Source organism: Rhinolophus sinicus, linkage group LG05 (genome assembly GCF_036562045.2).
Source record: "Rhinolophus sinicus isolate RSC01 linkage group LG05, ASM3656204v1, whole genome shotgun sequence".
NCBI lineage: Eukaryota > Metazoa > Chordata > Mammalia > Chiroptera > Rhinolophidae > Rhinolophus > Rhinolophus sinicus.
The window spans coordinates 39,346,851-39,374,331 of NC_133755.1; the positions used below are offsets into that span (position 1 = coordinate 39,346,851).

Consider the following 27,481-nt stretch of genomic DNA (forward strand, 5'->3'; position numbering starts at 1 on the left):
AGCTGTTCTAAAATGGAACAATTTTCGCCAGCTCTAAAAATAGAGATTAACTCCTCCTCCACCCCCCCAGGCCCCACTTTCCTGCCAGTTCTCCAGTTCTCACCCGCCCTAGCCAAGGCTGTAGAACGGGAATCAAGCCAGCTCCCTGGGCAGATTTCTTTAACAACTAGTACTGCTATTTCTGATCTTTGTATCTTTTTTTTTTTTTTAAAGCAAAAATTCACATCTGTGAAAAGATTAAACCTATTGGGAATGATAGTGTTTCAAGTGCTCATTGCCTTTTTACATAAATCATTTTAACTGTCCCCCCGCCCCCCCCCCACCGTAGGTTTTGATTTTTCTTCAAAAATGCAATTGGTGTAGCCATCATAGTGCACAGACCCTCGTGCACAGTCCATTCTGACTGGGACCAGATAGGACAAATGTGAGACGCCAACATGACTTGGGCATGTTGGCACCCAGGGTGAGTGAGCTCAGGGGGCTTCTGAGCAGGTTTATCCACAGCCCTTACGGAGCATAAAACTGCCTATGTTTTACAGAGTTAGCCTCAGAAGACAATCAGATTGACCCATAATTCACTAGGAACATAGAAGGTGAGATTCAATGTAACTCAGGACTATTTTAAACATCCCTGTCCAACCCCCACCAGAATTTCAATCAGATTGACAATATTAGCTTAATTAGCCAAAATTGAACTACCAGATGTAGAAGTACCTGGAATTTCTCCTTGAACATAATTTAGAGACACAGGATAAATGGGTAGGGGTGTTAGAGCTGGTGATGTTTGGTGTGAAATTTGGTAGGCTCAGAAAGCCTATTTACAACAATTTTCCTAAAAATCAATTTCAAGGATAAATCTCATAGACTTTTTGTGTCGACTCTTATGTATGATATGAAATGATGCCCTTGAAGTGTCATATACAAAATTAAAGAAATCTTAGATCAAATTTATCTTAAAGATAAAAAGATATGTATTATCTTTTAATATATATCAGGTTAATGTATTCAATATTTTTGGAAGATTTCCATGAGCTATTCAGGTTAACACTGATTTAAGTTACTAAGTTTCTGGGGCTTTCACATATATGTGAGAAACGATATTTAATTATCCTATGGAATGTTGAAGACAAGGATCTAATATATAAAGGCAGATCCAGGTTTTGTGGGGCCTGAAACATAAAATTTGGAGGAACTTTTAAAGGAAAACAAAAGTTTAGGTACAAATGGAATATTTATAATGAGAAAAGCCATCACAATCAATTACAGATTAAAAAAATACTGACAAATACCAACATTATCATGTAATATCCAGAAAAATTATGTAACATTTTCATGGATTGCCTCCATTGTTCATTCTTTGCAAAACGTTTTTGGCTGCATCGTCTTTGATCCCTTCAACAACAACAATTTTTGTGATATTTTTTACAGAGAGCTTAAAAAAATAATTACCTTCCCTCTGTCAAGGTTGATTGGACTTTGTTTTTTATTGCTAATTTAGGAACATTTTAGATTTTATTAGTAATGTCATATACTTTTTTTCTTTTCTTTCTTTTTTTTTTTAGCATTGCTGTTAAATTAGGGAAACTCAATCAAATTTCTTTCACTGTAACTTTCTACAAGATTTCAAAGACTTTTCCATAGACTGATTTCTGGCTCTGAACATTTATTTCAAGGCTTGTTTTCTCCTTCCCCACCCCATTCCTTTTTGGTGTTGAGAAATGAAGGCCACATTTATTTTGCAATCTCTCCCTGCATCATTGGGTCATGATGCAGGGGGAATTGGGACAGTGTGCGGCAAGAGCATTCATGGAAGCCATTTCTAAACTAGGACCCCTAGCAAGAACTAGCCTTACATAGAAGCACATAAATGTATCTGCCAAATCCCAACTAAATGTACTTACTCCCAACTCAGCTGCTGCTTAGCAGGGTTCCAAAATGCCCATAGATGTTACCACACCACCTGGGAGGTGTATGTGTTTGACAGGGTGTGTGAAGGAGGAAAAATTGGAATTGAAGGAAGCAATCTTAATGGTAGTGGTAATAGATCTCACTTTTGCAGAATTTACAAAAAACGTAAGTCTGTCTGAACACATTGCTAGGGCTCCTCCCACGTCCTTGGAAGAGGCCCATGCAAGTGACAGTCCTAAAGCTTAAGCTTCATTATCATCACAGTAAATCTGCCCATTGCTAATATATATTAGCGATTCATCAAATCCATCACCAAGAGTGCTCTCCAGAGTAAGAGTATGGCACTTTCCCTCACCAGCAACTCCAAACCCCCAGAGTCACATTCAGTTCTCATAATTTAAGCATGTGATTTAAAATCTCCTTGTATTTAATGATTCTGTCTATTACTCCTCCTATTAGCACCCTTGCCTTCATTAAAAACTACTGAGAAAGAAAGTCTTTTTTTTTTTTTTTTTTTGAGGATATGCAAATGTTGGGCTGACTCTGGGCTTGAGATGGAGTTAACACCCATTCATTCCCTTGGATTAACTCAGATGAGCTATTACCATAAACAGCACTATTATACTTTCCTTCCACATTAGTTTTGCTGGTGATTTTAATTTAATACTCAATGTGGGATATGCATATCTATCAGTTGGACTGCTGTTAGGAGTCTTGTCTGCTAAATGCTTTCTTACAGTAATGGCATTGTCAGGCTGCGTGTCAGATTCATTTTGTGCAGAAATAGCCTGTCAAGTATACCTGACCTGTTTTCCTTCCACTGAAGGGATTAAGATCTTGACTGGTGACTGTATACACGTGTTTATGTCAGTCCAGATGGGTTGGCTTGCATCTGTTACACGTTACACTAATTAGTGGTAGAATCCAGAAGGTTTAATTGTTTATCTTTGTGATTGGAAATTGACATGTTAGGAATTGTGTAAGAATTAGCATAATTTTCTTAAGTATTATTCATGTAATTTCATAATTTGATAGCAAAGTACAATATGTAAGAATTGGTTTATTCTCTTACTAAGTATCATGGAAGGGTAATGTTTTTCTTGAGATTTTTAATTACCTCCATCTAAATAATTTTCAGGTTTTTTTCAATTATAGTTGACATTCAATATTTTGTATTAGTTTCAGGTGTACAGCATAGTGGTTAGACATTTGTATAGTTTATGAAGTGATGCCCCCAATTAGTACCCGCCTGGCACTATATATACTTATTACAATATTATTGACTATCTTCCCTATGCCGTACTCTGTATCCCCACAATCACCTCGCAACTAACAATTCCTACTTCCCAATCCCTGTGCCTTTTTAACCCCGCCCCTTAACCCCCTCCCATCTGGTAACCATCAGCTTGTTCTTTGTATCTAGGAGACTGTTTCTGTTTTTTTTCCCTTAGATTCCACATATAAGTGAAATCACATGGTATTTTCTTTATTTCGCTTAGCACAACACCCTCTAGTTCCATCCATGTTGTCACAAATGGCAAGATGTCATTATTTTTTTTTTTTTTATGGCTGAGTAACATTCAGTTGTATGTATGTACCACATATTCATTATCCGGTGGTCTGTTGATGGGCACTTAGGTTGCTTCCATATCTTGGCTATTGTAAATAGTGTTGCAGTGAACATAGGGGTGCATATATCTTTCTGAATATGTGTTTTGGTTTTCTTTGGCTAAATACCCAGAAGTGGAGTTGCTGGGTCATAGAGTAGCTCTATTTTTAATTTGAGGAAACTTCATATTGTTTTCCATAGTGGCTGCACCAATTTACAACCCGACCAACAGTGCACAGGGGTTCCCTTTTCTCCACGTCCTCGTCAATACTGTTCTTTGTTGATTTATTAATAATAGCCATTCTGACAAGAGTTAGGTGGTTTCTCATTGTGACTTTAATTTGCATTTCTCTTGTGATTAATGATATTGAGCATCTTTTCATATGTCTGTTGGCCATCTACGTGTCCTCTGGAGAAATGTCTATTCAGGTCCTCTGCCCATTTGTTAATTGGATTGTCTGTTTTTTTGGTGTTGAGTTGTATGAGTTCTTTATAAATTTTGGATATTAACCCCTTACCAGAAGTATCATTGACAAATATCTTCTTCCATTCAGTAGGCTGTCTTTTCTTTCTTTTTTTGTTTTGTTTTATGGTTTCCTTTGCTGTGCAAACACTTTTTAGTTTGATGTAGTCACATTTGTTTATTTTTTTCTTTGGTTTCCCTTACCCGAGGAGATATGTCAGACAAAATATTACTAAGAACAGTCTAAGAGTTTACAGCCTGTGTTTTCTTCTAGGACTTTTATGGTTTCGGATCTTATATTTAAGTCTTTAATCCACATCGAGTTTATTCTTGTATGTGAAATAAAAAGGTGGCCCATTTTCAGTTGTTTTTGTTTTTTTTTAATTAAAGTTTATTGGGGTGACAATTGTTAGTAAAGTTACATAGATTTCAGGTGTACAATTCTGTATTAGATCATCTATAAATCAAATTGTGTGTTAACCACCCAGAGTCAGTTCTCCTTCCATCACCATATATTTGATCCCCTTTACCCTCATCTACCACCCCCTTCCCCCCTTACCCTCTGATAACCACTAAACTATTGTCTGTGTCTATGAGTTTTTTGTTTCTCATTTGTCTTGTTCTTTTGTTGTTTTGGTTCATATACCACATATCAGTGAAATCATATGGTTCTCTGCTTTTTCAGTCTGACTTATTTCGCTTGGCATTATAATCTCAAGATCCATCCATGTTGTCACAAATGGTACCATTTCATCTTTTCTTACCGCCGAATAGTATTCCATTCTGTATATATATACCACAATTTCTTTATCCATTCATCTATTGAAGTACATTTTGGTTGTTTCCGTGTCTTGGCCACCGTAAATAAAGCTGCAATGAACATTGGAGCACACTTGTCTTTATGTATAGATGTTTTCAGGTTTTTTTGGTAGATACCCAGGAGAGGGAGTGCTGGGTCATATGGTAATTCTATTCATAATTTTTTGAGGAAACTCCACGCTGTCTTCCATAGTGGCTGCACCAATCTACATTCCCACCAACAGTGTATTTTATTTTTGTGTGGCATATATCTGTCCAGTTATACCAGTAATATTTATTGAATAGACTGTCTTTATCCCATTGTATATTCTTGCCTCCTTTGTCATAGATTAAATGACTGTATAGGCGTGAGTTTGTTTCTGGGCTCTCTATTCTGTTCCATTGATCTATGTCTGTTTTTATGCCAGTACCGTGCTGTTTTGATTACTAAAGCCTTATACTGTAGTTTGATATCAGGTAGCGTGATACATCCAACTTCGTTCTTCTTTCTCAAGATTGCTGTGGCTACTGGGGGTCTTTTATGGTTCCATATAAAGTTTAGGATTATTTGTTATAGTTCTGTGAAAAATGCCATTGGTATTTTGATAGGGATTGCATTGAATCACTAGATAGCTTTGGGTAGTATGGATATTTTAACTGTGTTTTTCTTCTATCCATGAGCACAGTGTATGTTTTCATTTATTTGTATCTTCAGTTTTTTTCTTCAATGTCTTATAATTTTCTGAGTACAGGTCTTTTACCTCCTTGGTTAAATTTATCCATAGGTATTTTATTTATTTATTTTTTGATGCAATTATAAATGGGATTGTTTCTTAATTTCTCTTTCTGATGGTTTGTTATTGGTGTATAAAAATGCAACCTATTTTTGAATATTAATTTTATATCCTACTTTACTGAATTTGTCAATTCTAGTAGTTTTGTAATGGAATCTTTAGGGTTCTGTATAGTGTCATGTCATCTACACATAATGACAGTTTTACTTCTTCCTTTCCAATTTGAATGTCTTTTATTTCTTATCTGATTGCTGTGGCTGGGACTTCCAATATTATGTTAAATAATAGTGGTGAAAGTGGGCATCCTTGTCTTATTCCTGAGCTTAAGGAAAATGCTTTTAGCTTTCCCCCGTTGAGTATGATGTTAGCTATGTGTTTGTCATATATGTCATATATGACCTGTATTATGTTGAAGTATATTCCCTCTATTTCCACCTTACTGAGAGTTTTTATCATAATTGGATGCTGGACGTGGTCAAACTCTTTTTCTGCATCTATTGATATGATCATATGATTTTATCTTTCATTTTATTTCTGTGGCATATCATGTTAATTGATTTGCAAATATTGAACCAACCTTGCACACCAGGAATAAATCCCACTTAATCACAGTGTATGATCTTTTAAATGTATTTCTGAATTCATTTGTTAATATGTTGTTGAGTGTTTTTGCATATGTATTCATCATGGATATCAGCCTATAATTTTCTCTCTTTTTTTGTAATATCTTTGCCTGGCTTTGGGATCAAAATAATGGTGGCCTCATAGAAGGATCTTGGGAGGCTTCCCTTCTCTTGAATTTTTTGGAATGGTTTGAGAAGAATAGGTGTTAATTCTTTGAATGTTTGGTAAAATTCACCTGTGAAGCCATTCAGTCCAAGACTTTTGTTTGAGAGTCTTCTGATTACTGATTTGATTGTGTTAGTAGTAATTGGTTGGTTGGTTCAGATTTTCTGTTTCTTCTTGATTCAGTCTTGAAGATTGTATATTTCTAAAAAATTTATCGATTTCTTCCAGATTGTCCAAATTGTTGGCATATTATTGCTCATAGTATTTTCTTATAATCCTTTGTATTTCTGTGGTGTCCATTGTCACTTCTCTTCTTTTGTTTCATATTTTATTAATTTGGATCCTTTTTTTTTTTTCCTCGATGACTCTGGTTAAAGTTTTATCAGTTTTATCTGTTCAAAGAACCAGGTCTGGTTTTACTGATTTTTTGGTATTTATTTTAAGACTCTATTTTGTTTCTTTCTGCTCTGATTTTTATTATTTCCTTCTTTTTACTCACTTTTGTTATTTTTCTAGTTCCTTTAAGTGTAAGGTTAGATTGTTTTTTGGATATTTTTCTTGTTTCTGTAGATAGGCCTGCATTGCTATGAATTTCCCTCTTAGGATTTCTTTTGCTGTGTTCCATAGATTTTGGGTCATTGTGTTTTCATTTTCATTTGTCTCAAGGTATCTTTTGATTTCTTCCTTGATCTCATTGTTAACCCATTCATTATTTAGTAGCATGTTAGCCTTTATGTGTTGCATTGTTTAGTAGCATTGTTTAGTTGCATGTTAACCTCTATGTGTCTTTGTGTTTTTAGTTTTTTTCTTGTAATTGATTTCTAGCTTCATAACACTGTGGTCAGAGAAGTTGCTTGGTATGATTTCAGTCTTGTTAAATTCATTGAGATTTGTTTTGTGGCCTAAAATGTAGTCTGTTTTGGAAAATGTTCCATGTGCACTTGAATACAATGTATATTCTGCTACTTTGGGGTGAAATGCTCTAAAAATATTGATTAGATCCATCTACTCTAGTGTGTCATTTAAGGTCACTGTTTCCTTGTTGATTTTTCTGTCTGTAAGATCTGTCCATTGGTGTCAGTCAAGTGTTAATGTCCCCTACTATGACTGTATTACATCGATCTCTCCCTTTATGTCAGTCAATATTTGCTTTATATATTCAGTTGCTCCTGTGTTGGGTACATTGATGTTTACTAGAGTTATGTTCTCTTGTTGGATTGATTCCTTTGTCATTATGTAATGTCCTTCTTTGTCTCTTATTGTAGTCTTTGATTTAGAGTCTATTTTGTGTGATATAAGTATTGCTACTCCAACTTTTGTTGTTGTTGTTTCTATTTGCATGAAATATCTCTTTCCATCCCTTTTCTTTCAGTCTACATGTCTTTCAATCTGAAGTGGGTCTCTTGGAGACAACATATGTATAGGTTGTTTTTTCTTATCCATTCAGCTACCCCATCTCTTTTGATTAGAGCATTTAACCCATTTACATTTAAAGTGATTATTGATAGGTACATAGTTACTCCATTTTGTTATTCATATTTATGTTATTTCCCTTACCCCTTCTCCTTAAAGAAGTTCCTTTAATTTCTTATAATACTGGCTTGGTGGTGATGAATTCCTTTAGCTTTTTCTTGTCTGGGAAGTTCTTTATCTCTCCTTCAATTTTAAATGATAGTCTTGCTGGTATTCATCACCTTGAATATTTCATGCCAATCCTTTCTGGCCTACAAAGTTTCTGTTGAGAAATCAACTGACAGTCTTATGGGAACTCCCTTGTAAGTAACTAGTTTCCTTTCTTTTACTACTTTTAGGATTCTCTCTTTGTCTTTAACCTTTGAAATTTTATTATGTGTCTTGGTGCTGGCCTCTTTAGGTTCATCTTGTTTGGGACTCTGCACTTCCTGGACCTGTATATCTATTTCCTTCACCATGTTAGGGAAGTTTTCTGTCATTATTTCTTCAAATATATTCTTGATCTCTTTCTTTCTCCTTCTGGTAATCCTATGATGCAAATGTTTTTATGCTTAAAAATGTGAAACACCTCATGAATTTGCATGTCATTGTTGCACAGGGGCCATGCTAGTCTTTATTATTCCAATTTTAGTATATGTGCTGCTGAAGCGAGTACTAGAGGCTGATTTTTAAAAGGCCTGGACAATTGGGTAGACTGTTGTTACTATTCAGATTTCCAAAGAAAATGTGATTATAAAATACCAAAGAGCAAGAAAAGCTTTGAATGAAATACATTTCTACCATTTCCATTTAAATGCCTAGAATTAAAAGTAGAAGACATTTTGTAAATATCTTCAGTATATGCCAATCATTGTGTACCCCCAGACAGTTCATTCTCCATTTAAATCAAGAACTGTTAAAACTGGAAGAGTTACTTTATAGTTAATTTTACATGTTGAAATTAACAACACATAGATGAAAAGATTACCACATCCTTACATTTGAGAGTCTCCAAGGCAACATGCCTAGCCCATACATTCCAGCCTTTCATAGAGCCTCAACTTTTAGATGCAGATATGCAGACATAGATCATAAGGCATTAGAGAAAAGCTTTCAATATGTAAGACACACTGAAATGAATAAATTGAAAAAAAAGGAAGTATAGGGAATGGAGACAAGAAAATTTCAAAAATAACCATGTTTAATCTTAAAGAGATTTGTGATAGTATTGCATTCATGCATTAAGAAGAGGATGCTATAATAAAAGAGCAATTAAGAATAGACAAGAGGTCTTGCAGATAAAAACATACTTAGCTAAAATTAAGGAAAAAAAACAAACAAAAGACGATTTGGAAGATAACTCTCCTAAAAAGTAAATAAAAAGAAAATGTGGAAAATAGAAGGTGAAATATATTTTCTTCTTAATTCTGCAATAATACAGACTAACAACACCAGAGAACTTTAGATCTGAAAACATTTCTTTAGAGATAATTTTACCAGTCTCTCCATTTGACGCAGGAGACAAAGAAGCATAAAAATATTCACATGACTTGTTTAAAGTCATAGGGCAGTACTCAAAGTTTGACTTGCTATATGATGATTGCTTCATATATTATATTTTAGAATTTTCTGGAAGAAATCCACGACAGAATTCATATCATCATTGATTCATTCATTTACTCTTTCAGCTAACATTTTTTAAAAACACCTTCTATGTACAAGGCACACTGCTCAGCATTGGAAATGCTAACCTGAATAAGATGAGGCTCTAGATTGTTGGATCAGAGTCTACTAAAGATCTGCCCCTAAGTATTTTATTTTTAGGAATCACCATAATGACAGTAGCACTTACCTTTCTTAGGTTTCTAAGAGGTGGTGACTCCTGCTCTGAGTTTAGGAAGATGAGTTGGAGTAATTCAGACAAAGATATTAGGAAAGGACATATTGGACAGACAGAGTAGCATGCAGGGAAAGTAACTCAGGACAGGTCATGGTGTTCCGAGCAGCTTGGCATGGCTGGAATTAGGAAAGCTTGTGAGGACATGTGGGAGATAAGCAGAACCCTTGTCTTCATGGCATCAGGGAACTTTTGAAGGATGGAGAATAATACATAATTATATTTGCTTTTTAGAAGGATCAGTGTGACAGTAACATGGAGAATGACTCTCAGAGCAGAAACTAGGGGGCAAGGGATGTAGGGAAAGCAGTGGTCCAGGCATGAGCTGATGAAGGTTAAGGGCACTAGAGCTGCATGGTTGGATCAGCTGAGGTTATAGGAGGAGACAGTGAGGTGTGGGTAGGTGCTTATGATTTCAGCCTTGAACTTGCTGATTGTGGGGAGCTTGAGACGTCCAATAGGCACTTGGATATGCTGGTCAGGAGCGCAGGGCATGAGTCCTGGCTAGAGGCACAGGTAGGTTATTATCAATGATCCAGCTGAATAATTCAAACTGATAATCTGGCCAGGGGCTCACCTCTTTCTCCTTTCCTTCTAAGTGTTGCCCAGTGTTCAATCTGAGGGGTGTGGCCTGTTAGCAACATGATCTAGTTAGTCTCACTTCTTCCTCCATTTTATGACTTACAATTTTTTGTGTGTGCGTTGGACATCTAGGGTAATCCTCATAGGGAATCTAGCTTATGTTGTCTTCCTTGAAGGAGATTGGATTTTCTTCTGGCCAGTAGTAAAATTGCTGGTGGATCCTTTGGACCCTGTCAGACTTGGTTTCATTCTACGTTAGGACAACCCTGTTTTAGGTTTTGTTCTTAGTCCGCGGGCATAACCCTTACTTAGGGAGTGGTGTTTTTGCCAAAGGTGTGGCCTCTCTGTGATCTTAGCTGAATGCTAAGGTGTTTGGTGAGGTGTCTTCACTCTGGATGCTGCAGAGCCCCAGTGTTTTTTAGCATACTGTAACATCTGGTGTCGTTGCTCATCTCTCAGCCTTGCAACAGCTTCTCTCTGCTAGGCCTGACAGAGTCTCATTCCATACTTGTACAGCTCAGCCCTTAGTCAAGGACTTGTGGGAGACTGCCAAACTTCTGGGTTAACCCCTGGGGAGCTCCCTCCTGCCCAGTTCCCAGCCCCCCAAAATGCAGTTGCTTCAGTGGCTGCAAGCTCCAAAGTCTGTCTCCTCTGTTCAGGGACACAGTGCTATGCTTGGGTTCCACCTCTCAGTGCCAGTTCTGGGAAGTGCTCCTGGCAGAAGACCAGGGCAAACATGGGCTTACCTTGTGTGCTTCTCTTTCAAAGATTACTGTTTTCTATTGCCTGTTGTCTAGTATCTGAGGACAGTTGTCAGTATCCCATTCAACTTTTTCGTTGTTTATGTCAGGAGGGCAAGTCCAGTTCCAATTATTTGTCATGACTAGAAGGAGAAGTAATAGCCTCTGTTGAATGCATGTTAGAGTTACATAAGTGAAACTCTGTTAGCCTGTATTCTTTTTCTACCAGATCTCTGCCAGGCTCAGCCTTTCAGACCCAGTGTTTATGTGGCTCTTCATTCTTGGTTCCAAGACTATTTTCCTTTATTTTCTCACCTTTACCCTTATTGAATTATTTCCCTTTTCACCATTTGCCTGAATTTAAGAAATGGGACATTATAGCACTTAACACCCAAAGTTCTGTGCATATAAATGTGAACTACTTTTGGGAGTGTGCTATTTCCTTCCCAATTTGGAGAGAAATTCACGCTTCTTCAGTTTCTTCCCTGTTACCTTCAGATTTCCCCTCTTCCCTAGAGAGCTCCCCGTGAATCATGGAAGAGGCCCTCTGGGAAATCTTTGGGGTCTATCTCCTTCCTTTACAGAACCTGGTCAGTCTCACTTCTGAACACAATGCTTTTGGGGATGATTGAGAGTTTTACTCCCTATTGCTGAGAGGGAGCAGTAATATACCAGGGTGTTCATATTCATTGCAGAGGGATGGAGTGGACAGAGGGAGACAGAGGTCTTTATATTAGTGTGATGAATAGTTTTACATCTGGTCATAATCCCAGCATTTTTATTTAAAGCAAGCTCATCATGACTCACCAGGTTTTATCTTCACTTTCCCCCTCTCCACACTTAAACTTTCCTTTTGTTTTTTCTTCTCCTTTTAGCATCGAAACAATCAGATGTTTATATATTACCCAAAGCAGAAAACAGGAATAAATTACAATGAAAATTACTGCCAGTTTTTAAGCTCTTGTAAAAACAAACTAGTTTAATGTTTCTGACTGACACTTTTCAATAAATAAATAATGAAATAAGTTAGAATTAGTTATGTCTGTCTGCATATGTTAGCCTCAAAGAGTGCTTTAATGAAGTACTTTTAATGTGTTACACATAATTATGTTTACCTTTAATTTGGCATGAAAATGACATCTCCAGCACCAAGTTCAGTGGTGTATTTTAGAACGTATCAGTAGAGGAATGTGTTTCATGTCTTGAGGACCTGTTTTTTTCCCCCCATACCATTATTAAAGTCTCAAATCATATATATATATTTCTGACAAATCTGATTGTGCCAAAATTTTAGACCCTAAAACCAGAGTACCACAATTAACACCATTTTCCTAGTCAATGAACCTTGCAGATTTGTAGTTTCGTGTCTGTACTAATAGTTCAAATGACATCTGATCTCTGTAGTGGAAAAGTGATAATTATTTCTAAAAGTCTGTGTGCAGAGAGCCTTGTGCCCATATATAGTGACCCTTTAGTTGCTGAGGGTTTTTCAGTAAGTGTCTGAACAGTGTAAGCAGAGGTGGCATAAGAGTAGTGCTGGGAGAGAGGATTGTGACCTGGGATACAGACAGGGGTTCCCTGGTATAGGAAGAGCTGCCCAAGCTGTGATTAGCATGTCAAATGAAAGTATATATATTCATAAGTCAGTAGGCATCAGGGCCATGATTTCTCATTACTGGCTGAACTCGGTTTCAGATTATCACTCTTTTGTCTCTCTTTTTGCATATGCATTTTTTCATGTATTTAGTCATTCTTCCTATATTTATCAATCACTGTTTGCTATTCACTGGGGCAGACATTGGGGATATAGGCCTGACAAATAAATTGTCAAGTAAATGGACCATACAACATAGTATAAATATTCTGATACAGTTACGTGAGCACGGGAAATGCAGTTAGACTGAAATGGAGGGGATCTTATGGAAGGCATCTGACGCAAGTCTTGAAAGGTAAATAGGAGTTAGGTGAGCAACGAGGAGGTGATGTGTATGGGAGAAAGGCATTCTAAACAGGGAACCTGAGAGAACAAGGCATGTTCGGGAAGCTATATAGTTTCATATGCTTGGACTGTAGAGTCCAAAACAGGGTAGAGGTAGAGGTGAGGTGGGGGACAGTGAGACATGGAGCTGGAGAGATGGACACACACCAGATTCTTGAACAGCCTTCACAGTTGTCACCTCTACCACCTTCTTCCCACCATTCACATACTCTTTGCAGAGTATGTAAACTTCAGCTCTGTTGACTGAATTGTCAAGAATTCTCATTTAGTGAAGCTTAATTTAATGTTTTTATTATTTTTGAGGGACTCTGCTAAAGCCCACCAGGGCTTTCTGGTCATGTAAGACCATGTTGATAATAAAATGTAATCTTTGTCAGGTACTTTCTATTTGAATGTTTTGTAATTCAACTATAGATCTAAATTGAAGAGATTATTCTGATACTAGGCTTTCAGACCGTATTCCAGAAGACTAGGGGAAGTGATTGTCCTGGTTGTGACCCAGATCCTTTTTGTTTTTGCTATTATCTGGTTCTCAGTTACTCTCCCACCTGCTTCTCTGCTCTGCACTGCTGTGGGCCACAACCTTGTACAGTTCCTTTCTCTTACCCTTGCATCAGTGCTGACATTTCAGTTGTAGTGAGTTCCCAGTCTCTCTGTCTATAATCACTCAAAGATCAGTCTTAGAATTAATCCATTATCTGTCTTGTCATTCTAGCTATTTTGGGTCTTAATTATTACCTATATAATCCATTTAAATGCCAGGGGTGTAACTTTTTGCCAATACTAACATGACATCTCTATTTTTTTCAGTGCTCCGTTTTTCTTGGTTTTGGTGGGAGGGTTCCTATGAAGATCCATCATTTGTGGAGGGAGGGGAGAAAGAAGAGCTTTTGCCATTTTTTTTTTTTTTTTTTTTGTGTGTTATGATTAAATATGCCTGACTCTTTGCCCTCTAATATAGCAGATGAGGTCAAATGAATTCAGTTTGCATCCATGGTGAAATTTTGCTCTGTATCTCTTCCAGACTTACTCAGTTTTGGGTTGAACTCACAGTAACATCACTGATGGTGATCATTTAATTATCCTGAATATAAATAGAAGAAGGAAATAGTGTCAATAATTTTGAAATTATATGTTAACCTCTGGTCTATAGATCATTGACTTTTAACTATCATTGTTAGTGTTTCAAATTATGTCATTAGCATATTTACTTTGAACCCAGAAAATGTCTGTTAAGAAAACTATATTTGACATTTTCTTACATGTTTATCTGGAAAATTGTTTCCAAAATGTATCCTGTGAAAAACTAGTTCTTAGGAATGTTAATTGGTATTAGTATAAAAATTGTCAAATTAAAATGGAAAATCTTGGGTTAAACAAAGTTAATCAGGCTTCTTTACTGTAATTCTTTTGGAGCCTTTAATATGCTAATGTGCTTTGTGAATCCCAGGCAAAAAAATAATAATAATAATTGCAGTGTTTGACCATGTAACTGTTTTGGGGGTATAATTTTCAGAACTAATATCGTGGGTTTTATGATAGTAACTATTAGCACCACTGATAGTAAATTGGGAAACTCTGATCTTGGAAAATTTAAATATACAGGTATAGCCCCCATTTTTTGAAAGTTCTCTTTACACCACTTCACTTTTACAGAAGATCTACATTAGTACCTGTGTTCACTAACTGAAATAATTCCAAAGTGGATTTTTTGCTTTTATGAAAAGGCAGAAAGCAAAAATAACAGGATGTATCCTAAGGTAATCCCTTCTTCACTGTGCACCATTTCGGCTTACAAAAGGTTGCAATGGAATGTTCTTCTTTCAGGTAGCAGAGAATGCTGTATTGCTTTCTCATTTAGAGACCAATATTAAAGAGTACAAATAGAATAGTAAGAGAATTAAGAAAATCTTGATGTCTTAATCTTTGAGTAGCGACTCAATAACAAAATATGCATAGATGGATCCAGCTATATTGTGGGTTCTCAGTTCATTTATTAGTCATTCAGCAAGTATGGATGGAGTCCTCCACTATGAGACAGGCTATGCTGGGTACTAGGGACACAACAGTGACCAAGATACCATTAATGAGTGAGATAAAGGTATAAAGGAATGGACACATCAATAGATAGTGGTGGTAAGTGCTATGAAGTAAATGAGAATGGCTGTGAGAGAGAATAACAGGGTGGGATCTACTCTGGCTAGAGTGGTCAGAGAAGGCCTCTCCCAGTAGGTGATGTTTAAGCTGAGACTTATAGGATGAAAAGATGCTATCCCCTTGAAAATGGGGGAGAAGATTGGAAGAGTAGTGAGTACAAATACCCTGAAGAGGGAAAGAATGTTTAAGGGGCCATCAGAGCCTAGTGTGGTTGGAGCATTGCAGACTAATGGGTGCAGAGCATGAAATGAGGTCAGAAATGTAGATAGAATATGTAAGGCCATGTAGACTGAGTTATATGTCTAACTTTTATTCAAAGAAACATAGGAAGCCTTTTTAGAGTTTGAAGGAGGGAGATGTCATAACCTGATTTACATGTTGGGAAGGTCATTGACTCCTGAATAGAGGGAATTGTAGGGGAAGGAGGAGAAGTATGGAGGCCGGTTAGAGGCTGGTGCAGGCCCAGGTGAGAGATGGCAAAGGTTATTGTGAACTAGGGTGAATGTATGGAAATGGAGAGAATTAGGCAGACTTGAGACATACACGTCAGTAAAATCCATACCTCTATAAAAACATTTATTGTAGCAAAGGCATATATTGAGTTGCCATATGTTTCTAAACTTGAGAGAGGATACACCTTTTCTTTCATTTCCTTTTGGTCCAAACCTTTCCATTATGGCCTTCAGAGGGAGGTACAGACCCATCTACCTTCCATAATCCTCCCTTAGACCCCAGGGAAGGGGAGGGTTATATGAACAATCAATTGGATTTAAGGTAGGATGAGGGACAAAATGTAAGTCTGGCCTATTTTTAGGGTTGGAGGCCACTTGTACCTGCCTCAGATTTAATTAAAAATCAATCAATCAATCAATCAATAAATACTAAATAACAAATACTCCATGTGATCTGTTTTGGGTTACCAGGAGTCTGCACTGGTGTACAAGTGCCTTGGAGATACCCATTCTTACATGTATCTTCCAAAGGGGCCATGAAGGCATTGTAAGTATCATAGGGCAGGATTTCAGTGTTGTGGATTTTGGTTCCTGGCTAAGTATCATCCCATCCCATTATGGCTAACATTAATGAGGTCATCTATAAAAAGAAGTTGAAAATGAGGTAGTATGCAGACCTATAGAGGTGCAACTTCCTCCAGATATTTAAAAATAGAGGGGATAATCCTATGAAGTCAATTCGTTGCTCATTTGGAAGAGAGGAGGGCAGAATAGCACAGCATCCCAGCCTTCTCATGTCATGGCACACATAGAAAATGATAGCATTTGTACAGCACGGTGGAGTGAGTGCGCCAGACCACTCACAGCTGGAGAAGACCAGAGTCAGGGTTTGGCCACCTTGGGCACTGCATGGCTGCTCCGATGGGGCTAGCATATTAGTGACCCATTTCATTTGCTGCCCACTAGATGTACCAGTTGGAATGTTGTAGGCTGGAGGGTTTCATGAAGAGAAAAACTGAAGGTATGTCAGAAATGGGACTTAAAAGTCAAATTTCCAGGTGTTTGTTTTTAATTCTGTAGGAATGGTTACAGCTATCCAGTCACTGACATTCTTAGTTTGGGAGTGGCCTCTTGGAATTAGTTTATTTTCTTGCTCACCCCAACTAGATAACTCTGGTGGGAATTAAGGATTCCCATCTGTGTTTTTTCTTTTTCTTTTCTTTTTTTTAGTCGCTTACTCTATGATCATGTAGGGACTGCCTGACGATGACAGATAAAACACTTAAGCCCCATCAGAACCTGGTGCTGGGGATAAGAGGGTGAAAAGAGGGTAATGTTTCCAGGTTGCTGAGTTCGAGGAGAGACTTTCTGGAAAATATCACATTTCAAACTCTAAGTCCAATATAAGACCCGCTGCTTTTTTAAAGAAGAGCTTTAGCTGTGAGGAAGTACATGGTGGTTCCTAAGGCCAATATCCCCAATTGCTAGGTACCTGAAATCCCCAGCACGGGTTGGTGTTGTTAATAGTAGTAATAATTACGGCAGAGCTTTCGGCAGTCCTAAGGACTAAGCACATGATAGCAGAAACTCGAGTCATTGAATTGTATGTATTCCCTGATGTGAATGTAGGTTTCAAGACATTGTATTTACAACCTCCTGATTGCTGAAGAAGTTGCTATGCTTTTTCTGCCCCAATTTTTTGAATTGACCAGTTGCTTTTTTTGAATGAATGAATGAATCAGACACCTCCCTGAGTGCCCCCCTCAAGAAAGAAAATTTGCTCACAGCTTCAAAGAAAGATTAGCATACTTATTTTGATTAGCATACTTATTGAGTTATTATTTATTTTTTTTGCACACTTTTTTAAAGATCATTAGATCATTGTTTCTGAACTTTATCCTAATTTTTTTTGTCTTTCTTTTGTGTAGTGAGACCTAAATCAAGGTTTCCTTTGTGTTTCTTAAACAGATCTTCCTGTTAGGTTGGTTTCTTTATGAAGGGCCAAATTTTGCATATGGGCCATGGCATAAGGATAACTGATTAATAGAATGCTGATAGCTTTCACTCTTTGTGATGCAGAAACTCAGCCTACACATGGTTAATGGATGGGAGGTTGGCCGCAGAGGGCTGGCAATAGCTGTGGGTGGCAGGTGCCTGGCTGCAATAACGAGAACTGACCCTTCTCTCTTGGAGTGTGGGATTCTGCTGCCACTCAGTCTGGTTCCAGATCATTTTTGTCTACATTAAGAAGGTGATGTCTGTGTAAGGTTTTCTTCCCATGAGCTTTAGCATCATTATCTACTGTGAGGAAAGTCTTTGGCGACAGAATAAGAGGAATCCCTCTCCCTCCCCACACCATACCAGCATTTCGCTTTGGGCAACAGTCCTGGTGAGAGGGTGAACAAAGGAAACCCACCAGTGTCACCACCCAGGTGCCATGTGCCTGAGGATTTCTGTGTTGTTGATAGCAGATCAGAGTGTCTCCAACTCTGTTGTTCCAAATCTAGTTGACAGGGTTTTCTACTGCTTTCCAAGTAAGTCTGTAAAATGTTGACATCCTTTTTGCATATACAATAAGGAGAGGGGAGGCAGGCAGCCCTGAACATGGAAAAAAAAAAGTCAGTTTTTAAAATGTGAAATCTACAGTCAGTGATTTTCCTTTCCTCTATGTGAAAATATCAGGAACTTCAGCACAGGAACTTCAGCACACCCGCGGGCTCTCATGGGAGAGCTTTCATTGCCTCTCTTTATTCCCTCCTCAATATTTCCCACTAACTGGAAGCTTGCAAATGTATCTAATGGCCGTGTGTGCCTCTTTGGCTATCATCACAGCACCTTCGTAAAAGGTTTATCTCAAAGTGTCATTAATAGTTCAGAAAAGGATTTCTTTTTGCTGAACTGTGTCAGGATGTTATGAAATAACTTAAAAACTGTTTATAACGTATCTACTGAGCAGTCCCTGGAATACGATAGTTTTCCTCTTTCTCTTTTGCCTGAACAGCAAATGAAAATGAGAGAAGTCGAGACTGTTGAAGCTCCCCTGTCACCAGACACCCTGTCATTAGTCTATGGAGGTGTTTAGGTGATCCCCAACTAGTGTTTTTTCTTAAAGTAGGGTATTAGCTTGTAGAGGAGGGAAGGGGTTTGAGTGGATTTTGACATTGAATGAGCATTAAGCAGGCATTATACTGAATGCTTTTCATTGAGGTTGTTGCTTATTCTGTAAGAGTCATAGGACAGAGCACCTGAATTTTATACCTTAGACATGAGGGAGGAAACGGTTTATTTTGGAAGGGAATTTTCCATTTTCTTTGGGGAGGAATGAACCATTTCTAATTATGGAAAGGGGAAAGAGTTAGCAATTTAAACAATTTACACAGCAAATTAATAGCATAATAATGATCCATTTGCTTATTTAAAATGGGCCAGAAATGCGTACTTTTTTCATGCAGGACTATTTCACTGCACATACTAAAATTGAATAATACCATACAGAAAAGCAGTAAAAATGAAATAAGGCTTTTGAAAACCTATTAATATATAAAATATTGATTACAGAGGCTCGGAAGTGTTTGCATTGAATCATTTTTATTGTGTATCAGGGATTAGTCACTTCATTCTGAATTCTGAAAAATGAACATGAGATATTTTGCAAGCACAGCTTTTTCTGGAGTGCACTCGCAGTGAGATTTACTGAGTAAATACTTATTTGTTGAGAGGTGGGGCATGTAAGCACATTATAAATGCTTCCCACAGTGGCACTAAAATCTTCAGGGGAAATAAGAAGCAAACCAGGTGAGGTTGCTTCATTGAAATGGAAGCTTATCATCTGATCGGTATATTAAATGGAGTGTGGATGAGTTGGGGAAACTTACTCAGGACAGCAGAGGGGCGGTGCCTCTCTTCTAGCTCTGTAAATAGAAAACCACATGCTTCTCTCAGATGTTTTTGGACATCAGTCTTTATACTAACCTGTGTTTCCCATTTTGTGGCCTTTATGTGGCATACATATATTTTTCTGGTTCCCAAACATGCATATATGATTGTTTGAGTTTCAAAGCCAAGAATTGGAGCATTTGTGACATAGCTACTTAATAAGCATCTCCAAGGACAAGGGTATGTTCTATTCTCTGTCAATTCCAAAAGAATGGGGTAGTGGGAAAAATACTTGCACGCTAAATTCAGATGACTGTCAGAGCTTTCTGTTTGAGATGATTTGGGGGTCTTGGATGCTAGTGCTTGGAACTGGGTCCAGAGTTTCTTTCTCCTTCAGCCATTTGGCCAAACTGGGTGACACTTGGCAGATGGTTATCTGGAGCTTGGCACCAACCACTGGCAGTGTTTAGGGTTGTTAAAAAAAACAAAAACTGAAATAGTAATACCTTCTAACCTGTTCCATGTTTGAGACACTCCGACCTGCTATCAACAACATATCCATCTCTGGGAAAGGTTTTAGCTGTGATTCTGAGACTGTGCCATCCCACACAGACTGCAGATTTACAGCGTCATGTCCCGGGTACCAAAGCCATCTTTCATAGCCATGGATAATTCCTGGGGTTTGTAGTATGTCCAGAAATGAGGCCTTGCTTGTGGATGCACTAGCTAAATGGCAACTTGTGCCAAGAAGGTATTTTCATGTCATTTGACGTTGAATAAGTAGTAGTGGTTGTGGAATGGCAGCAGGAGAAATGGCAGCAGGAAAGAGAATAGGCAAGACTGAAATGATACCCAGTGCTCTGAGTTTGCTACAGAGTTAATTGCAGAAGTGAGGGTTCTGGTGTATGAATAAGTCCCAGACAGACACCTGCATTGCCTAGGAGCATCATGGAGTTTTAGATCTGAAAGGGACCTAAATCCAGGAGAGTCCTCCTTTTAACCACATGATGGTCTGCATTATGGAGAAAAGATATCTCTTCCACATTTGATGAAAGGAACATATTACAATTATCATAAGTATTTACATCCTGAATTCTGTTTCAGGGCTCAGCTGAATTTTTCTTAATTCAGAAATTCTTAAGGAAAATCTTTCTAATATGTATAGTATCATTAATTCCTTGAGGATATGATGAAGTGACAGAATCTTTTAAGCCTACTATCCCTTTCCTAGTTTCAAACTCTTTCCAGGACAACTGGAGTCTAGGAGGTCTCTTGAATGGTTTGTGGTAACATCACTTATCTAAAAAGTAGAGAACAGTTGGAAATTAGAAGAGGCATCTAATTTAATTGCAAATAAGCTTTGCAAGGTTGGACATTTGGTGGTCTTACTAATAGAGCAAGTATTTAACCACACGCATCAGTTCTCTTGGTCTTTTGTGGCCTTGGGAATGCTGTGATTTTATTAGCTAGCCAAATTTCAAAGGTCTGGAAGGGAGAGACCTGGGACAGGGTTGCAATGCAGAGTGGACAGAACAGCTGGAGAGAGGCGAAGGCCAGGATCAAAGGTACAGATCCTTCCTCAAGTCTGCTATTCTCATTACCATTTCGGACACACAGAGTAGCAAATCCAGTCACACTGTGGCAAATGCCAGGCTCAGGCATGCATTAGTGTGACAGGTCTGAATTAAGCTTTCCACACCTGTAGTTCCCATGCATTATTTATCGCTTGTACCCCCTCTCTTACTCCTCTTATAACTGCACTCAGTCTGAAAGAGTAAAGCGTACACAGGAAATCTTCAGCCCTTGGCCTGGTGCTCAGAGGATATTGCCTGCCAATTTTCTAACTGTGATAACTGCAGCAGTATTCTTGGGTAGCTTGTTTCCAGGGCATCTTTAATGGGAGGAGAGGCTATAAGGAGGCTATTAGCCTTGGCTGTGCTAAGTTCAGAGTGCTGTCACTGATCCACTGTACCGATGCCCCCTGCTGATTTCTTCCTTGATTAGGCTTTTCTAATATTCTTGCCTGGGTGCATCTGTGCTGCGATTGAGAATTAAAATTCATAATCTCTGTTTGGGATCCCGAGGCTGTTCTTGGTTCTGGAGCCCAGACATCCTTTGTTTCCTAGCTTTGCCACTGGAAACAAAAATTTCCTGACAAGTTGGCTGATTGTTGGATGAGTAGCATGAACCTGAGAAAGAAAATGCTGGGCATGGAGGATGGTCAGTTACAGTCTGTCTAACTCAGAAGAGGAGATTCCAGCTGCTGTGTAGATTAGAAAGGTCCATAGCCAGTGAATAATTGTGAGGAATCAAGAAACTGGGTCGGGTGAGGGATAGATCATGGTAAGCAAGAAGACTACATGAGATCCCTGAAGTAGGATTAGCTGTGATTCCCTGCCATTGTCCTCATGAAATCAGTTGATGCTTCCCTCCCCTCCCCCCATTGCTTTTTACAGCTGTGTTAGTCCGTTTGAGTTTGACATGGGACTGGGGAGTGAGTTTTTACTAACTAGGTCTTGAAGTGATTCGTTTGAAATATGCATACAAAGAGAACACATTTCTTCAAAGTCCCAGGTGCAGTAACTCAAAGGGCATAATGGAAACTAGAAGAGTTAACTCAACCAGGTTGGGAAAAACTAGAAGAGGTGAGCAGCTGGACAAGAGACGACTTTTGGCATGTTCAGTAGGCAAGGAAAGAAAGGAGTATAGTGTCTGGAGAGAATGGTGGCAGGTAAGAGGCACTGGGTTAGATAAAGGTATCGTAGTGGTGGTCTAAGGAGGGACCAGCATTGAGAAGCAGAGAGTCCACAAATATCCAGGCAGACCAGGCCCTGGTGACTGTGATTCAGAGAAGGACCCATAGGTCCCAGCCTAGAGGAACTGGCTTGTTGGACAAGTTATCACGACATAGCATCAAATATTAGGGGAATAAGATAGGACATATCTCCTATGGGGAAGGGATGGGTGGAGTTTAACCATATATATATATATATATATATATATATATATATATATATATATATATAGAGAGAGAGAGAGAGAGAGAGAGAGAGAGAGAGAGAGTATTACTAAACACTAAATACTAAAAAGTCAATATTGAGTATTGACTTTTTATATATATTGAGTATTACAATTTTAATACATATTTTTTCTTAAAATGTGTATGCTTTTTTTTGGCACCCTTTGTAGATCATGAGACCCTTGAGGGGTATACAAAATAGGTTCTAAATAAATATTTGGTGAATAGATAAATTAATATGGAAAAAAAAAACCACTATTTCTCAATGCTGAAAACAGATTCAGATGTAATCTATCAGCAAGTATAAGTTAATGATAATTTGTTAGTTAGTTGACTTAGATATTCCCAGTAATCCCCTTTACCCTTTTCCCCTACCATGAGACAGCTTTAGTTACCTGGGGGCAGGGCTGAGCTTAGTCGGGGAGAAGGGGGTTTATTAGAGGCTGACCAAGTGTTCTGAGGTGGGTGGAAGGGAAATACAGGGGCAGATAATGCAAATTACTCTAGCAGACCACTGCCTGATTTTTCAAGAATGGACTACCTTTAAGTTTGTAAACTCAATAAATTTATAATTTTTTGTTCCCCCAAAGGATTTAACGAAGCTATCCAAATAAGCTATCCAGTTATTTATAACCTGTTGTAATAAAAAACAGTTACAGTGTGGATGGGGGGCCCACTCTTGTCATCTCCCATTTGTGGGGTGTTCTTTTGTTTGTTTGTTTTTTTTGTTTTTGTTTTTTTTTTGTTTCTTGTTTGTTTTTTTTTTTGTAGTATGATTGTGTTTGTGATGTTTACCCTGGAAGGTTAGTGAATTAATCTTCTTTACAAATTTAAGTTTTGAGTCACATTAATCACATTAATTTTTTCTACAAACACAACCTTCAATCTACAGTACCATCTAAGTAATCTGGATTTTGAAACCCTGGTTTTATTTTATAAGCAGCACTAAATGAAAAGAGTAATATTTGACTCTCTCTAGTTTTTGTTTTTTAAATCTGTCGAAGCTGCAAATAAGTTAATTTTTTTGCACCAGAAATTTTGTAAAAGAAAATCCCTAGACTTTGGATGCTTTACTGAAATAATGAAAAGCTCTACCCTAAAATCTTTTCCCACTGAACATAGTATTTGTTTGTGTCGTACTAAGTATTTATGAGGCAAATCAAATTACTTGGTGGTCACTAAGTGTGTCCTGGGTTTGTGTGGGTGAATGTGAGTATTGTGTAGAGTGTGGTGTGTTGTGTGTGTGTGGTTGTGAATGTACACATATGAGTGTGCAGAGTTCTGTCAAGGATGAATTTACAACAGGACACTTTTCTCTGAGTATGACCTTCCTACCACCTGAGAGAGAATCACCTAGAGTACTAGTTAAAGTATAATTTATTTGGCCATACCTCCCCAGTCAGAATTCCTTGAGGTTAGAGTCTGGGAATCTCTATTTAAAAAAAGTACACCCCTGCCACCTGTGATTTTGTTACACGGGACATCAGGCAATATAATTTTGTGGGGCAATATGTGATTAACACCAAAAGCATAGGAAGTAAGAAAGAGAAAGGACACTGGAGATGGTGTTTGGAGGGTTGAGAAAAATCTTTATAGGTAATGTGGAATCTGAATTTTTGTAAGTGCTGAGGCAGGAGATAGACATTTTATACATAAAGAGTTCCTTAAAAGAAAAGGTGACATTGAAAAGAAAGTAAACAGATCTCCATCAGCTCGAAGGCTTTGTTTCGCTTAGGGCAGTAGAAAAAGATATTTGGATAGGTAAGAGGAGGCAAAATGAAGGGCTTCGGAGAGAAACTGACTGGTGTTGAGCTCAGAGGGTAGGAATGAGACTGAGTTATAAGACCACTGAGAATAACATGCAATACTTTGGCCCACATAGGTTTCCTTCCTGTATCCTACCTGTCAGAAAATGAAATAGGCATGGCCTCCAGAATTTTGGACCGGAAAAACGAATCACATGATTACAGGACGAAAACTCCTTGGGAGAAATATATTTGGTTTTGTACTATTCGCTTAGTACAAAGAGATCTGGACAGAGATTAGTGTGTCCAGATACCATCTTTCCAGAACAATGACGTCTTTGTTTCTCATGTTTTCTGGTGTGAACCTAATCTTAGACTAATCTGGTAATTTCAACATAAAGCTCCTTTTGTAGCCATCTAAGTCACATTCACTGTGCTGCATGTGCATTGTGCTTATTTGTGAGTGTTAGGCTGGCTCTTCTAAGCCTTCCTTTTATCTACTTCTCTAGCGCCAGCCTAGTGTAAGAACTGAGAACAAGGTCTTAGGAGATTGCATTTCTTTTTCCTCTCATCTGATGATCATATGAACCCTTTGAGACAGATGAAACTGGCAGGCTTTGTTAGAGCATTTAAGCTGATAACCTGAATGGGGGAGAAGTTAGGCCATGGGCTCAGTGTCACGGGGTGTCATGCTGTCACACAGAGCTAAGTGAGGGAGGAGTCAGGCCAGGCTTCCTGACCAGTGACTGCTTTCCCTCTCTACAGGCCATGCCACCTTTGAAAGGACCTGCTGATTTCTTTTTGGGAACTCCAGGATATTTTGTCCTTGATGCAAGTGTAAAGCTTGTAGGCTGCTGGCAGTAATGTAGATTTGGTTTTTACAGAGATTTCTCACAAAATTCAGAGACTTAGTACATTCTCTGGACTTTTGTCATAGGATTACGTTCATCATTAAAAACAATCATAGGAAATATTGAACACTTATTGTGTTTTTCTAAACACTTTATGTAATACATATTGACTTATTTAATCTTATGTTAACCCTCTGAAATAAGAACTATTTCTATCCCCATTTTAGAGCAAAAGAAACAGGCTCAGAATTGGTAAGTAACTTGCTTAAGATTGTACAGGGCCAAAGAAGTAAGGAAAAACAAAGGAGATTGTTTGGAGCTGTCTAGGCTGGAATAAAATGTTGCTAATATGAGCATTGAATGGGCCTTTACTTCTCTTGCGTGACTCAGAAGTGTTCTGTTCGTCTCCTGAGATGCTGATTATAGTATCTAAATTGCAGGACATGCTGACATAGGACAGCTGACAGTTGCAAAGTGGATGAACTTTAGTGGGTTTAGAGATTTCTAACTGCATTTACTTCTAATAATTGCAGTGTCACAGAAATCTTTCATCTTTTTACTTAATAACTTCCATATATAAGGCATTTAGGGGCACACACAGGATTGTAAATTACAGGTCCCCAAAAGTTTACCATCACATTTCTAATGTATATGTTGTGGGGCTGAAAATAAGGAACGAGGTTTAAACTTTGCAGGGAGTAGTTTCTTTCCTATTTAAAATAAAGTTTCAACCATTTGGAAGTGATATTATTATTCACTATCTTATTAGTAAACTTGACTTTCCTCATTATTTTTATTTCACCATATCTTGGTTCTTTTGTTTTCTCTCTGGACTTAGCTCAAACCAGGTAAAACAAATGTTTTGCTGGTTTGTTTTCTTAAAAGCTCAGCTGGCTAACTGTCACTGATGCCCTCTCCCCTGTGCCGTGTACTGCAGTAGGTACGTGCGATTGATACCAAAAAAAGTTTGAAACATGGTGCTCGTCGTGAAGGAATGGCAAGTACTGATGGGAGTACAGGTCTCTCACATGCATCATCTTCCTGTCACCCCTCATATGGACTCTGTCCTCATTCCCATCAATTCTCTGCATATTTAATGTTCATTATCTCCCCATCAGCTTTTTATAGAATTATACTGTCCTCTTAACTATTGTACTAGTTTCTTGTTATATGGCATCCCTATCCTCGTGTGATGCAAATCTGGTCTAGACTTCTTCCATGTATTATTTTGCAGTGGCTCTCCGTTGCCCTAGCCAAAGGACAGGGTGAAAGTAGGTAGGGGTTCTTCATTACCTGGCCTCTACCCACCTTCCTGGCCTCTCTGCCTACCTCCCTGGCACTGCTTTTGCTCCCTTGTATCTCCATGCCCTCGCTCTCACATCCAGATACAGTGTCCCCGCCTTGTCTATGTGCTACCACTGTGAAGGCATCTCCAGCCGTCTCCTCAACCCAGAAAGGATCTTGCTCTGTTTTTTTCGTAACACCTTATACTGATAACTTTTATAAACCTATCTCATTGCATCATAATTCTTTGTTTACTTGTGTGTCTATCCCCTGTGCTAGACTCAGAGTAAGCTGCTTAATGCCGGGATTTAAGTCTTCTCTGTACTTTATACTCCGCTATCCCTGGCACAATCATGTAATGTTTAAATGAAAGACTGTGCATGATTTTGTGGTTCAAACTAAAAGCAGGACAAAAGACCTAATACTGGACTATAGGAATTCTGAGGGTATCCACTGTTGTTTTCTTCTCTGTTGCACCCTCAGTTCTTAGCTCAAGACCTGGCATAGGGTATGTGCTTAATTAGTATTTGTTGGATGAAGAAATGGAGGAAGATCAGCAGGGACTCTCACAAGTAGGAAAGAACTTGATTTGAATACTGAACCTGGAAGGATAAGAAGTTGAAGGGCACCAAGGAGGAAAGGCATTCTAATGATGGTAATTGCTGTGAGCAAAAGACTTGGGAGAATGAGAAGTTTGTCTTTATGGGGAGCCGAATCATTGTTTTTTCTCTCTGAATGATTGCTGTATTTATAGTGCAGATGAGAAACTACCAGGCTTTTTTTTTTTTTTTTTTTTTTTGGAAGGAAGAAAATTACTATATTCATAAACGTTTTGAAGTATCTTTGTTGCATGCAAGGAGCAATTAGTTGATAAGTATGGTTTAGACTGTTATGCCCTGGCATCATTAATGGACAAGCAATATGTTGGTTGATGTGAGTATCTCCTAATGAAGGTTGCTTAGAAGCTGTATCTGCAAGGACACTTTGGGGAACTGACACTATTTGAGGAAGTTTATCGTATCAAGTAAAGCCAGGAGAAGCTGTGAAAGAGATAAAGACTAGAACA

At 38.2% G+C, this 27,481-nt stretch overlaps 1 protein-coding gene and 1 non-coding gene across 8 annotated transcripts in view; one reads left to right on the top strand and one right to left on the bottom strand.

Moving 5' to 3' along the window:
• CCDC85A (coiled-coil domain containing 85A) overlaps positions 1-27,481 on the top strand; it is a 174,695-nt gene that overhangs the window by 79,439 nt on the left and 67,775 nt on the right. The window lies entirely within an intron of this gene.
• On the bottom strand, positions 8,388-8,489 carry LOC141571942 (U6 spliceosomal RNA). The gene has a single exon (XR_012496984.1). It is a non-coding gene; the product is annotated as a U6 spliceosomal RNA (small nuclear RNA).